This window comes from Physcomitrium patens, chromosome 25 (genome assembly GCF_059467195.1).
Source record: "Physcomitrium patens ecotype Gransden chromosome 25, ASM5946719v1, whole genome shotgun sequence".
In the NCBI taxonomy this organism is placed as follows: domain Eukaryota; kingdom Viridiplantae; phylum Streptophyta; class Bryopsida; order Funariales; family Funariaceae; genus Physcomitrium; species Physcomitrium patens.
In genome coordinates, this window is record NC_143434.1 from 10,826,685 (window position 1) to 10,840,379 (window position 13,695).

The following is a 13,695-nucleotide window of genomic DNA, read 5'->3' on the forward strand; positions in this document are numbered from 1 at the left end:
TAGTTTTGTCCAGCTTCTGCTAAACTGGGCAGGAGCAGTGGTGGTGGTTGTGGAGATGGTGTGATGATGTGGCACTCAGCTTGATATTGTGGGCACTGTGGAATCCAACCTGGAAACTATGCCTCCAAATAAGCATGAAATGGAAAGAAAAAACAAACAAAAAAACAACAAATTAGGAGGGAAAACAATGGGCTATAATGAGTCCAAACAGCTCAGAGGAATCTTGTATCTAAAATGGAAACTTCATTGGTGCGTGATAAAAATGGAAGGAAATAGTGATGCCCCACCACCCCATACAATGTAGCACAGTAGGGTACAGTCTTGTGATGAAGCATCCCTTGTGCACTGCATTCAGGGATGAGATATTATCTCCTCCTTTTCCTCCCCCTCCCCGAACTAGGGTCCTTCCTCTTTGACACTTTTATTGGAGCTAGAAAAAGGATAGAAACTTTCATGGATCTTCATTAAAAGGACTTTTTTTTATACAAAAAAAAAAAAAAAAAAAAAAAAAAGACTCTGGTCTCATGGTTACAAGTAGTCCTTGAATCAACAAACATGATGCACTTTCAAGGCTTATGTCAAGAATAGTATGATGTTGAAGTTGTTTTGTCTACCATACATGGTACTTCATATGGGTTGTTTTTAAAAGGGAAAGCAATTTTGTTTCCTGTTGATGAATTATGTTACTCAACACTTTCTGGGGTGCTTGTGATTCACCATAAATAATCTTAATATTATTAAACCAGACTTTATTGATATAGGTTCATTTATTCCTATTGAATCATGATTCAGTTTTGTTGTACAGTTATTGTTATGATTTATATCTTTGTGTATTGAGTTTGCTTTCAACCACAAGTCTCATTTTTTTTTTGCAAACATGTTTTCAAAGATTTCGTGACCTATTTTTTATTCTAAAAAGAAAAAGGAACAAAATAAATAAATCATGGTTTTTTTAAGATTATTATTATTATTATTATTTAACGAAACTGGTGATAGGTTGATGCAAATATGGTTTTGTGTGCATGAGATCAGTGCACTAATTAATTATTTTTATAGTTTATTTCTTTTTTATTTTTTAGGAACATGTTCTAGGTCTACACAAAGCTCTAGGTTTTGTAATCAATACAATAAAGAAATAAATAAATAAATAAGTATGTGCATTAACCATTGTTTATCTATTGATTTGTATATTTTTATGTTTTATGTAATTTTTATCATTCATAAAATGAAATTGGATAAAATGACAACAATTTTAATTTAGGATAATATCATTTTCTTACTCATCACATTTTTTGTTTAATTATTTTTACTATTACATTTTTCACCATTAAAATCTAATGATTTCAAGTATTACCAAGAAATATGTTCTCAATTTTTTTAATATATTCATATGTAATAACAGTAATAATAATAAAAGTCCCAAAGGCGTTTACATTTTATCAATTGTAATGACCTATGACAGTCACAAATTGTTCACACACAGCTCTGCAATGGCTTCAAATTTCTAAATTACAGCATGTTTTGATTATTGTGGTGCATTAACAAGGAATTAGAGATCCTGCAATTCCATGTGATGCTTACTAGGTTTAATGTCTTACATTAAAAAAAGAAGAAAAAGAAAGAAATAAAATGCACTGTGTTGGCCAAAAAGGCATATCAATAATAGAACTAAAAATAAACATTTGGAATATATTGTCCTATTTTTGCATGCAAGTATGTTGTTGTTCTTCGCTAAAATTGAGATGGAATACTTAAACTTATTGAAATTAAATTATGAAGGATGGATTTGTTTACTGTTTTGCCCTCCAGAATTGCAAGATTTTGTTACTAAAATTCTCACACAGTTTCACACACACACACACACACACACACACACACAACATGTCTTGAAACCATACCTAAATTCCAATTCTTTACAAATCTATCAAAGAACTTGCAAAACCACGTTTTCCTAATGTAATCTATAATATGTTTCTTAAGTTGTCCAATACAATGTAGAAAAGCTTTCATCATGGTACTTAAGAAGGCGTTTAAAAACAGAACAACAAATTCAATGAACTCTAACTTCATATACATTTCTTCTTATTCTTATTTCATTTTAAAATCATTTCATCATAGTTAGAATGCATTTTGGATTCATAGTTATTTACTAACTGACTTGTGAATTTGTCCATCATGCTTGTGTTCACAGAAATTACAGTTTACATAGATTATTTTTGAAGTTGTAAAATGTTAAAACATACTAAACACATGGAACACACCTCAAAACCTCTACTCTTTTCTGCATTCAAACACATGTACTCACAAAAAACACAAACTATTCAACCATAAAACCACTTCTATTGCAATAAACCAGAACAATAAACCATTAAAAGCTGACGTGGGCGAGAGGATAACAGAATCCATATGCCTCGTAGGCAAGAAGCAGTTTATAAATAATGTTAAAGCGCCAGTTCTCAAGCTCAGATTCATCCAACGTGGAAGCTGCTCATTGGTGGGTCAAAGTGTGAAGAATTTGGGGAAATCCTAATTTTGTAAACTTTAATATCTCTTGACTTTGGTACAACTGTCAGTTGACCTTTGAACCCAACAGTTTTGAACACTGGAATAACAGTTGTTTCGGAAAAATAAATAAGGAAGTATAATATAAAATATAAAACTTAGATGAGACTTTAAAGCTGCTTGAAAAGTACTTTTTTTCAAGCCTTGTGGATTACTGTTTTTACTTTCTTTCATTTATGTCTTCTTTTATCGTAATAGTAATAATTATTTATGTAGATGTGTGTGTGTGTTTGTTGGCCATTGTTGTTTCAAAGTTTATTGGTGAAATGATTAAAAGATCATTCATCTCGAGAAAAATGTATTGTTTAATCAGTTGGGTTGTTATTTTTTGTTGTGAATATTATCAAGAATGTTCGTGACTCCAATTCTACACAACCCACACGTTTATATTTATTTAATTGTTTATTTGTAATTTAGTAGAATTTTCTACCCAATCTAAAGGGTATAAGGTGGTTATGTAAACCAGGCCTGAGGTTCGGCATCTGACCTCCCGGACCTTGGAAGGCCAGGAAGATGCCATGCCGAACCGGATTTAGCACCTCTCCTTTGATAAGTCAACCCTAATTCTCTTGACTTTTTCCCCTTCTAGACTACCTTTTATTTTTTCCCAAACTACCACTGTCGTTTATGTGGAATTATTTATTTTTCATTTATTTATTGTGTTTGTGGTTTCAATCAAAGTTCCCATACAATCTAGACTCTTCTTTGAAGGGTTTGCATATGGACAACATGGATCCAACTCTCAACACTTTTTAATTTTGAAGACGTGATTTGGGATGATACACAAATCAACATAAACAAGTATGGAATAATATAATAGAACACTATAAAATAATGTGAAAAGTTACTCAAGACAAGGTGGGTAGGCAATTGCAGCACTTTAGTTTGATATCAAAACAAATTTAATGGAATTAGGACATTAAAAATGTTGAACAGTTTAGAGTATCTATTCGGCAATAATCATGCCAATTTTATATATTTAGGCCACCCTTTATAAATGAAAGTTTTGAATTGTTTAAATTTCTTATATTTGGTAGAGGGTTTAGAAATTAAGATGTTCTTACAAGATTGAGGAAAAAAAATTAAAAATTAAAAGTTAAAAATTAAAAATACATTCAATAAAATCAACAAATTCTCATATCTAACAAAGTGATGTAACAAAAAAGCTTATTTTAAAATACCGAAAATTGTTGGATCTTTATGGCTTTATAATACAATCCATTAATATAGAACTTTTAATAAGATCTTATGAGACTCAAATAAAAAATAATTTCAAAATTTACATTAATATATATATATTTTTTGATTTCAATATTATTGAAAAAAGAAAAGTTAGAAGCCACAACACTTAGTATTAGTAAGGTTGCATCCAAAAGAAGTGTGGAGTAAGATGACTTCTACTTCCAACACTCTTCACTTATAGTTGGAGTCTTCATCTACAATCATGTTCATCCTTCTTTGTTAGAATCAACTAAACCCTAGATTCTTCTTAACCTAGCTGCTACCATAGTAACTTATTTTAATCCTTTGATACCTTTTGACTATTAGCAACTTATTATGGTTTAATTCTATGTGGTGGCAACTATGTAAGATCTTGGTGATCTTCAACACTTCTACTTTGCTAATTATTAAAAGGCTTTCAAACCTAATGCCTCTATCAACTCATGGTGTCTATCCTTTATCAATGCTTTTATAAGTATGACATTAAGCATGTCTTTTGTAGCGCAATATTTCACACCTATTATTCCATCTTTAATTTTTACTTGTATTAAATGATGTTGAACATCAATATGCTTAGTTCTTAAATAGTGTTTTGGATTTTTGGCAAATATAAGACATTCTTGATTCTCACATAATATTGGAGTTGCTTTTAATTACACTAGTCCAATATTACACTCTTCACGTTCAAATGGCCAAGGTACCAATGCCATATATTCAAGTTGTCTTGATTTGATGTAAATTCAGTAAATGCAGCTACTTTCACTCGATTGACCTTTCTACACTTGAAGTAGCACAAATTTCCCTTTCTAGATTCTTTATCAAATATATTTCTATACAATATTCTCACAAAATATTTATTTTTATTGAATTGAATTATAGAACCTTTTATTATAAGTTTATTCATCAAAAGTAGATTTTGCTTCATTTTGGGCACATAGAGGATGTTTTTGAATTTGATCGTATTGATTTGTCTATTTACAACTACCTCCGCCATATTAGAACCAATTCCAATGGCTTCACATGTATCACTATTTGACAAAATCACATTTAATTCTGAAATAGCCTCATAAGTATCAAATAAATACTTATAAGATATCATATGCTTGGAACAATCTAAGTCTACAATCCATCTTGACATGGCAATTATGGAAGTGCTATTTGCTACCTTGAATACATAATATTATCTTCCAAATTCATCTTGTATAATATTAGTATTCTTCTTTTCTATCTTTTTGCCTTTGTAGCAATTTTGCACAAAATATCATACTTTGCTACAAATGAAGAAAGTTTTGACATTACCTTGATTAGAATAGTTACCTTGTCTTCTCGTAAATAGAATAGTGAATCTTCACTTTGAACCTTTTCTCCTTTCTTTTAATTCACTTCATAAGTAAGACTTAATATAATATAGTTTATTATGAGTTCTTTCATTTTGATAGATTTCAAAGCCACAATGAGATAATTGTAGGAATTTGACAAGTTCATGAATAGAATCATCACACCATCTACATCTTCTAATGACTTGATTACAATTACAAGTTGATTTTGTTGAAGATCAACAAATACTTGATTAATTACAACTACATAGAGATTAAGCATAGTATGTTGCTAATAGTGAAAAGATAACTAAGAATTAAAGGAAGTTATTATAGTGGCACCTAGGATTTAATTGGATGAAGTAGAAATAGATATAAACTCACTAGTTTTCATACTTCCACCAAGGTCATCATCTACTCTAGCACCATAACTTGCACTTTCTTGTGCTGTTGTTTCATGCTCTTTTAAGTAATCTTGAACCAATGCTCTCATTCCTCCCTTGCCAAAATTGGTTTGAAGAAGATCCTCCCTATCTTTTAATACTATCTTCCCATCTTTCCAGCAAATAATTCGTTGTTGTATCATATTATTAAATTCATTGCAATCTTTTCTAGTGTGTGAAGCGTCATCACACCAAATACATCTTTGTACATATCCTTGTTTTGAAACATTCTTCGAATTGTTTGTAGAAGTATTCTCTTCAAGTCTTGCCAATTTGATTTGAAGATCTCGCATTCCTCGTATAATTTCTTCCATCCCCATATCTGCTTTCTTTGATAAGGATGTCGAAGGTTGAACTATAGGCATTGTTTGTGATATTGTACGTACTGGAGCTTTGGATGCTTGTACTATTTTCGGAATATTACTCCTATCCTTCCTCCTTTCTCTTTTTGTAAGCAACCCCACCGCATCTTCAACGTTCTTCCACTTTGTTGTCAATCCTTCATCTTCTTCTTTGTCTTCAAGAAGGAGTTCTAATTTCCCTTGCAATTCTCCATCAACAGCTTGAAGAAATAGATCAACTTTGTTCGGCTCCAATGTCAATTTTTCTACCTTCGATAATTGAGAGTACTGCCTCTCAAATTCCCTTAGTAGCTCTGTTGCTTACAAATTCTTATTGGGCCGTTCAATCCATTCTTGAAATAGCTTCTTAGTAACGCAATCAGCATCTTCTAAGAAATATTTGTCTTTCAATGCATGTGAAAAAATCTCCCATGAATTCCCATAACGATCCGTAATCGATGTAATATGGTCTCTTATCTCTGGTATCATGGCAAGTCCAAATAATTCAACCATTTTCTTCTCAGAAACTCGATTTAATTCCATTTCACGAACATAACATCTTAAATACCTTGAAATATTCCTTCCATCAAATTGATCGATTTTATTGAGCACTGCTTGCAATGCTTTGGTTGTCAAAGCTTCTTTTCGATCATTGCTTTGCTGTTGCTGCATTGATAATGAGAAGGCTTGAAACATACTAGCAATAGATGGATCCATGTGCATACCTTGTCCTTTAGAAGAACCCCCACTAGAAACTCCTCCCAAAAATCCTTCAAAATTTTTATTTTCGTTTTTCATAAAATAAAAATAAAAATAAAATCAAACAAAATCCAATACCTTTCACCTCAAGCTTTCACGTCAGATTCACCACTTTTGTCGTATTACGTGCTTTCCTGCTCGAGAACGCGCCGGGCGTCTGGCTGTAGAAGGTAGTATGGAGATTCACTAATATTTAAGTAGTCTATTAGTTTTTGACTGATGGAATATAAACAACTGTAAGAATACACCGTAAATCTATACGGATGCCCTTCGACTGCTCGTCGAAGTCCTTTTTGCCCCAGCCGATAGGTCTCTAGATGTTATAGAGAACCCCGAACAACCCAATCTGCTAATCTCCGATACCGCTTTACACTCACGATCTTGTATCCACTGACTGTCTTGTTAGATTAATCCAATAAATTTCATTCACTCCGCATACTCAATCCTATAGACACCCTTTTAATTCTTCAATCACAGACAAAACTCGATTTCACAAAACAGTCAAGAGTAATCAAACCCACTTCATTAAAAATCTCGTTTCACCATTACAACACTGACTTCAGCAACGATTGCCACAGTCTTCCCAAAACCCTATGAAGAAAAAAAATCCAATTCTCTATCTTTTTTCCCCTTCCCAAAGCATGAAGCTAGTTCTCCGATCCTTCAAAACCCCATCTAAAACTTCCTTTCTCTCCTCTCATTTCTTAATCTTAATTCTGAATTTGTTCAATCTTCCGTCTTGGATCCAAAATTGGCTCCCACCGTCAGAGCTTGGATCCGAAACTCGCTCTCGCTGTCAGAGCTTTTTCCTCCATTTTTACCTTTAAGAAATCCTTTTACCGATAGGACGTTCCCGAAACGGCACAAAGGACGGAACAGCCTGAAACGGAATCGGAGCCCTGTAATCGGGACCATATTGAGTCGCCCGACCAATTCAGATCTCATATTGGATAAGAGTCCAGTAGTAAAACCCGGATGTTCCTGTAATTGGATCAAATTGGTCCTTTGTGTCAGATTGGTTGAGGCCCGTAGTAAGACCTAGATTTTTCCATAATTAAACTGCATCAGATTGCCCGACCAATTCAGGTCTCATATTGGGTAAGAGGACCCGGATTGGATGACTTAAAATTGGATCCAATTGGCTCTTCGAACCAGGCTTATTCGTCGTTGAATTGGTCCTTTCCCTTTTTTGCTGACTCCCGTTATTGGAATCGAACGGAGCATTTCAGTATGCCCCGGTTGACTGTAACGGGGTGACTAACCTTGGCCTCCCAGTATTTACACTGGAATTGGTCGTTGCTACCAATATTCGAGGTAACTGAACATTAATAAAAGTTATCTTTCTTTATATTTTCACAGTATACTCGTGTTGCAATACGACATCGCTGTGTGTGAGCACCAGATTATTTTGGAGGAGGGTGTTATGCTAGTTCGTCAAAGACAACACTGACTTAATCTAGAATATTTCCTTTTAGTGAAAGAGGAATTGGATAAACTTCTCAACGTGGATTTTATTTATCCTGTTCCACATAGTACATGGGTGTCGCCAATCATGGTGGTATCGAAGAAGAATGGAAAAATCAGGATATGTCAAGATTTTTGAAAGTTAAATGCAGCTACCAAGAAGGACTATTTTCCATTACCATTTACAGACAATATTTTGGACGTAGTGGCCGGACATGAATGTTACTCATTTTTGGACGGATTTTTGGGATATAATCTAATTAAAATTGCCAAAGAGGACCAGTTGAAGACTACGTTTATCACAGATTGGGGTACATTCGCCTATAAAGTAATGCCATTTGAGTTATGTAATGCCCCGGCTACTTTTCATTGGATAATGATACAAGCATTTTAAGATACCTACGTTTAACAATGGAGATATTTTTAGACGATTTTTGCACATTTAGCACAATGGCTGAACATCTAGCATGCATGGATAACTGTTTAAATCAATGCGACAAGTATGGAATATCTCTAAATTCAGAGAAGTATCAATTTGGCGTACCATCAAAGAAGCTATTGGAACACATTGTCTCTGTTGAAGGTATCGCTATGGATCCCAATAAAGTTACTCATATATTGGATTTACCAAAGCCAGATACGATGTGGAGCGTATGCGGTTTCATCGGCCATGTCAGCTACTATCGATGTTTTATTGAATCCTTTGCGGTTATCTGTCAACCATTAATCAACTTGTTAAAGAAACCCCCATCAGACGGATCTAGCCCAATATGGACTAAAGACTGTACTTTCACATTCGATGAATTGAAACAAAAATTGGTATCTCTCCCATTTCTTGTAATACCTTGTTAGACAAAACCATTTCATATCTATGTGGACGCATCTAATGTTGGTATTGGATCCATTCTTATTCAAAAGGATGAAAATGGATTAGACCATCCCATATATTATGCGAGCCGACAATTCGTTGCTGCAGAAAAAAATTATAATACTACCGAGCGAAAAGCCCTTGGAATGATCTACTTTGTATAGAAATTCTGCCACTATCTACTTAGATATCCATTTGTATTCCACGTTGATTATGATGCGCTTAAGTACATGATAAATAAACCTCAATTGAGCGGACAAATTGCTCGATGGATGTTATTTCTTTAGGAATTCAACTTTACAATTAACATTCGATCCAGCAAGAAACATGCCAATACGGATCACTTATCTCATTTATCTAATATACTAGGTAATGAGCTAATAAATGATGCTCTACTGGATTGCACAACTATTTGCTGTGGATGTCATTACACTCGAATATGGTGACTTGATCCAATATCTAAAGTTTCAGACCTTTTTAATTTCTTATAATGAAAAATTAAAGAAGCATTTGATTTTAAAAAGTGTGCCATATACCATGATTGGAAATGCCTTGTACAAACAAAGGCAGAATGGAATTTTACGCCGTTGCATCTTTCAAAGTGAAGTTTGTACAATTTTGGAAGGATGATATTTGGACAGTTGTGGAGGACATTTTGCGGGTGATAGCATCGCATGTAAGGCTTTAATGGCTAAATATTGGTGGCCAATAATATTTTCAGATGTACACCAATATGTTCGTTGTTGTCATCTTTGCCAATGAATTGGTCGCCCTACTGGAACTTTTGCAATGCCATTGGTACCAATTTTGGTACATGCACCATTCAAAAAATGGGGTATTGACTTTGTAGGATCCATTGCACTTGCCTCTCGAAATGGACATAAACATTATATTCTAGTAGCCACCGATTATGTCACCAAATGGGTAGAGGCCATAGCAACGAAAATTGATAATGCCAATATTGTAACAACATTTTTATATGAGAATATTATCACTCATTTTGACTGTCCAAAAGAATTGGTTAGTGATCGCAGAACATATTTTATTAATGCAACAATTGAAGCATTAACAGCAAAGTATGAGACCAAACACCACAAAACTACATCTTATCATCCACGAGCCAATGGGTAGATAGAAAAGACCAACAACATCCTGTGTAAGATCTTAACAAAGACTATTTCAGGAGTAGGAACCGATTGAGACACTAAATTATTTGTAGCTTTATGGACGTACCATACTCTATATAAAATAACTACCAATTCTACTCCATTTCAATTAGTATATGGTCTGAAGGCAATTCTACCAATTGAATTGGAGGTCCAAAGTTTACGAATTGCGTTGGATGAATGTATGGGAGACAAAGAATCTCTTCAATATAGGTTAGTCCATTAGAGAAATTGGATGAAACTAAAGCTACGACTTTCTTGATCATAGAAGCTACACAGTACCGTAGAAAGAATTATTACGACAGTAAGTTATGACCAAAATATTTTATACCCAATGATCTGGTGCTACTTTATGATAGCCACTTTAACAACTTTCTTAGTAAATTTTAAGTACGATGGCATGGGCCATATCGGGTGGTGGAAGGTTTCTCTAATGGTTCCGTTCAATTGGAAGATTTTTTAGGAATCTACTTCACAACATGCATTAATGGGAACCGGTTATGTTTGTATTATACGTAAATCTGAGATGGATTTACTCAGTGGCGATAGGAAATCTCCATAATAATGATTACCCGACAAGATTGGAAAGGTTATGATAGCTAGGAAATGATTGATGGTTAGTTTTGGGTACTAAAACTGACTAGTCAAGAAATTAGACATTCTTGATTAGACATGAGATTAAGTTACATTGGATTAGACGTTCTTAATTCAGACCTCAAATAAGCAGTTAAGAGTGGGGCACTCATAAAAAGTTTCATTGTTACAAATTTCAGACATTATGCTTTGAACTATAAACTTTATGACAGTAATCAGCAATAGTGTTAGCGCGAGGAAGTATTGAGAGTTTGATTTTTACAATGTCGATAAAAAGAGCGAAGAGAGTACTAAAATGATTGAAAAGTCACTACAATGTGAGGTCTAAGTACGATCTGAGATCGCCGTCTCTTGTGGTTATCACCTACATGGAACCGATGAAGTTAGATATTTGTTGGTCATTGAAAAGGCAAAAAGATTTTAAAAATATATAGTTATTTACATTTTTGCAAGGATTGGATAAACTACTACCAATTGATGTAGAACGATGTCGTGTTGTGGTTCGGCTACTATATGAAAATAATGTAATTATGTACTTAATATATAATTTATTAAGTAACATAGTAAGAGCCATGTTAATAGATTTTAGTTGGTTGTAGGATATAATTTGATTATTACTTTGAGAAGAAGGTGTTTAAAAAGATTACTATAGAATTTGTATAACTTTAATTTCTTTTGATAGTGGTTTTTAAGATTGGTTTTGGTTGATAGTAAGTTCTAAATATTTAGAGTCACCTTTGTTAGACATTGGTGACATTTAAAAATTTATTTTGGTTCTTTTATTTGGTGTTTAGAGCATCTATTATGTAAATCTTATAAGAAAAAGGATTGAAGAAGGATTTTGGTAGCAAAAGGAGGAATTAGGGCACCAATATAGATGAATGGAGATGAAAAATAAAAATCTCCATTCCTATTGGTCAAAAATCATGACCAATGGGCTTTGAGGAGGCTGCTCGAGGCCATATTAGGGATTAGGGTTAGTTTCTCGAGGCCATTCGAGTTTTTGAGGCTAGGGTCAGAAGGTTTAGGTTTTTTGGATATGGTTTTGGTGCAAAATTTGTGTCATTTGGGGTTTATATGAAGAAGTTATAGGCGCTCAAAGTTAAGGTGTAAGTTTTCGACGTACTGTCACGCTTTTGAGCATACCGCACGGTTACGGACAGCAAACGAGGATCGGCGACCGGATTTGAAGAGAGCACTTTTTCGGCTACAGTTTGTGCATACTGTTTATCGAATTCCAAGCATTTATGAAGGAGATATTGGCAGTTGAAGTCAGCGCTTGATATCTAAGGGTAGTAAGTAGCCCGAATTACTTGTGCTTGTGATTTGAGCTATATCTTAGACAATTTGATGAGGTTTTAGTTCAAAATTTCCAAGATTGTGTGTAATCTTGTTATAAAGCTTTTTATATAAGTTTTGTGTGATTTGGAGCTTGGGTTTAAGAGATATAAGAAAAATAGTTTTCGGGTGCTTGTAAGTTAGGGTTTTGTGCACCTGCTAGGGTTTCTAAGATGCCGAACGATCGGTGATGGATGTACGGTTCAATTTTTTTGTGGTACAAGTAAAGTATAGCATCTAGCTTAGGTAGAAATTTGAAACAAAGTGAACGGTTGGATCAACATATATGAATTTCCAAACTCTGATGTAAAAAGGTCCTTGGCGGGAAGAAATATATTTTGAAGAATTTTAAGATATTTTGAATTTTTATACAAAGCAAGGAGTTTGTTTCTGGGAGCTAAGGCATTATATAAAAAAGAAACCTAAACTCTCTACAGCTAGATACCCAGTGTATTCCCAGATAGAAAATCACGCCATACGACAACGAGTGGTAGAATATATAGAAAATTATGATCCACAGGATGATTCGAGTGTGCTAAGAGTAGTACTGATTCGAATAGATGAGAATATCTTACACAAGATCTTACATTTACTAACCAAAGAGCTTGAGGTGGGAGGAGATGCATCAAATGACTTCAGGCCAAAAAGCTACTTCAAAGTAGGAATGTCATCTCTTGAGCGAAATCAAGGATGGAAGGTACACGAGGCACTTACGCCCAAACTTATGAAATGAATGCGGTTCGTTCAGAAGTGGTTAGTATTGAATCGGCATACCACGTACATCGCGAAGCGATTACTGTTTTCTATGATATGAATACTGGAAGGCATGGTATTCAATTGGGCAACTTATGTGGCCACGAGGATACATGTAGAAATGGGAGCTAAGCGAAAGACGAGAAAGTTTGCTTCACTATTATGTTCCAATTATGTAAACTTATTTATTGAGTATACATTGAAATAGGAATCTCGATCAGTAGTTCCAATTTTACAAATGGGAACAGTTAGTCCAACGGTAATAGTGTATGAAGTGAGAAAATCCAACAGAGTAGCAGAACGGAAAGCAAGACCAATATCTACACTAGAGCAAGTTCCAATTCAGCAGTGTCATGTTGTAACACGAATATACCGTGAAAATATAAAGAAAGAGGACTTTTATTAATATTTAGTTACCTCGAATATTGAAAGCAACGACCAATTCCAGTGCAAATACTGGGAGGCCAAGGTCAATCACCCCGTTACAGTCAGTTAGGGCATACTGAAATGCTCCGTTCCATTCTAATAACGGGAGTCAGCAAAAAAGAGAAAGGACCAATTCAACGACGGGTGAGCCTGGTTCGAAGAGCCAATTGGATCCAATTTCAAGACATCCAATCCGGGTCCTCTTACCCAATATGAGACCTGAATTGGTCGGGCAACCCAATGCAGTCCAATTATGGGAAAATCCAGGTCTTACTACGGGCCTCAACCAATCTGACGCGAAGGACCAATTTGATCCAATTACAGGAACATCCGGATCTTACTACAAGACTCTTATCCAATATGAGATCTGAATTGGTCGGGCGATTCAATGTGGTCCCGATTACAGGGCTCCGATTCCGTTTCAGGCTGTTCCGTCCTTTGTGC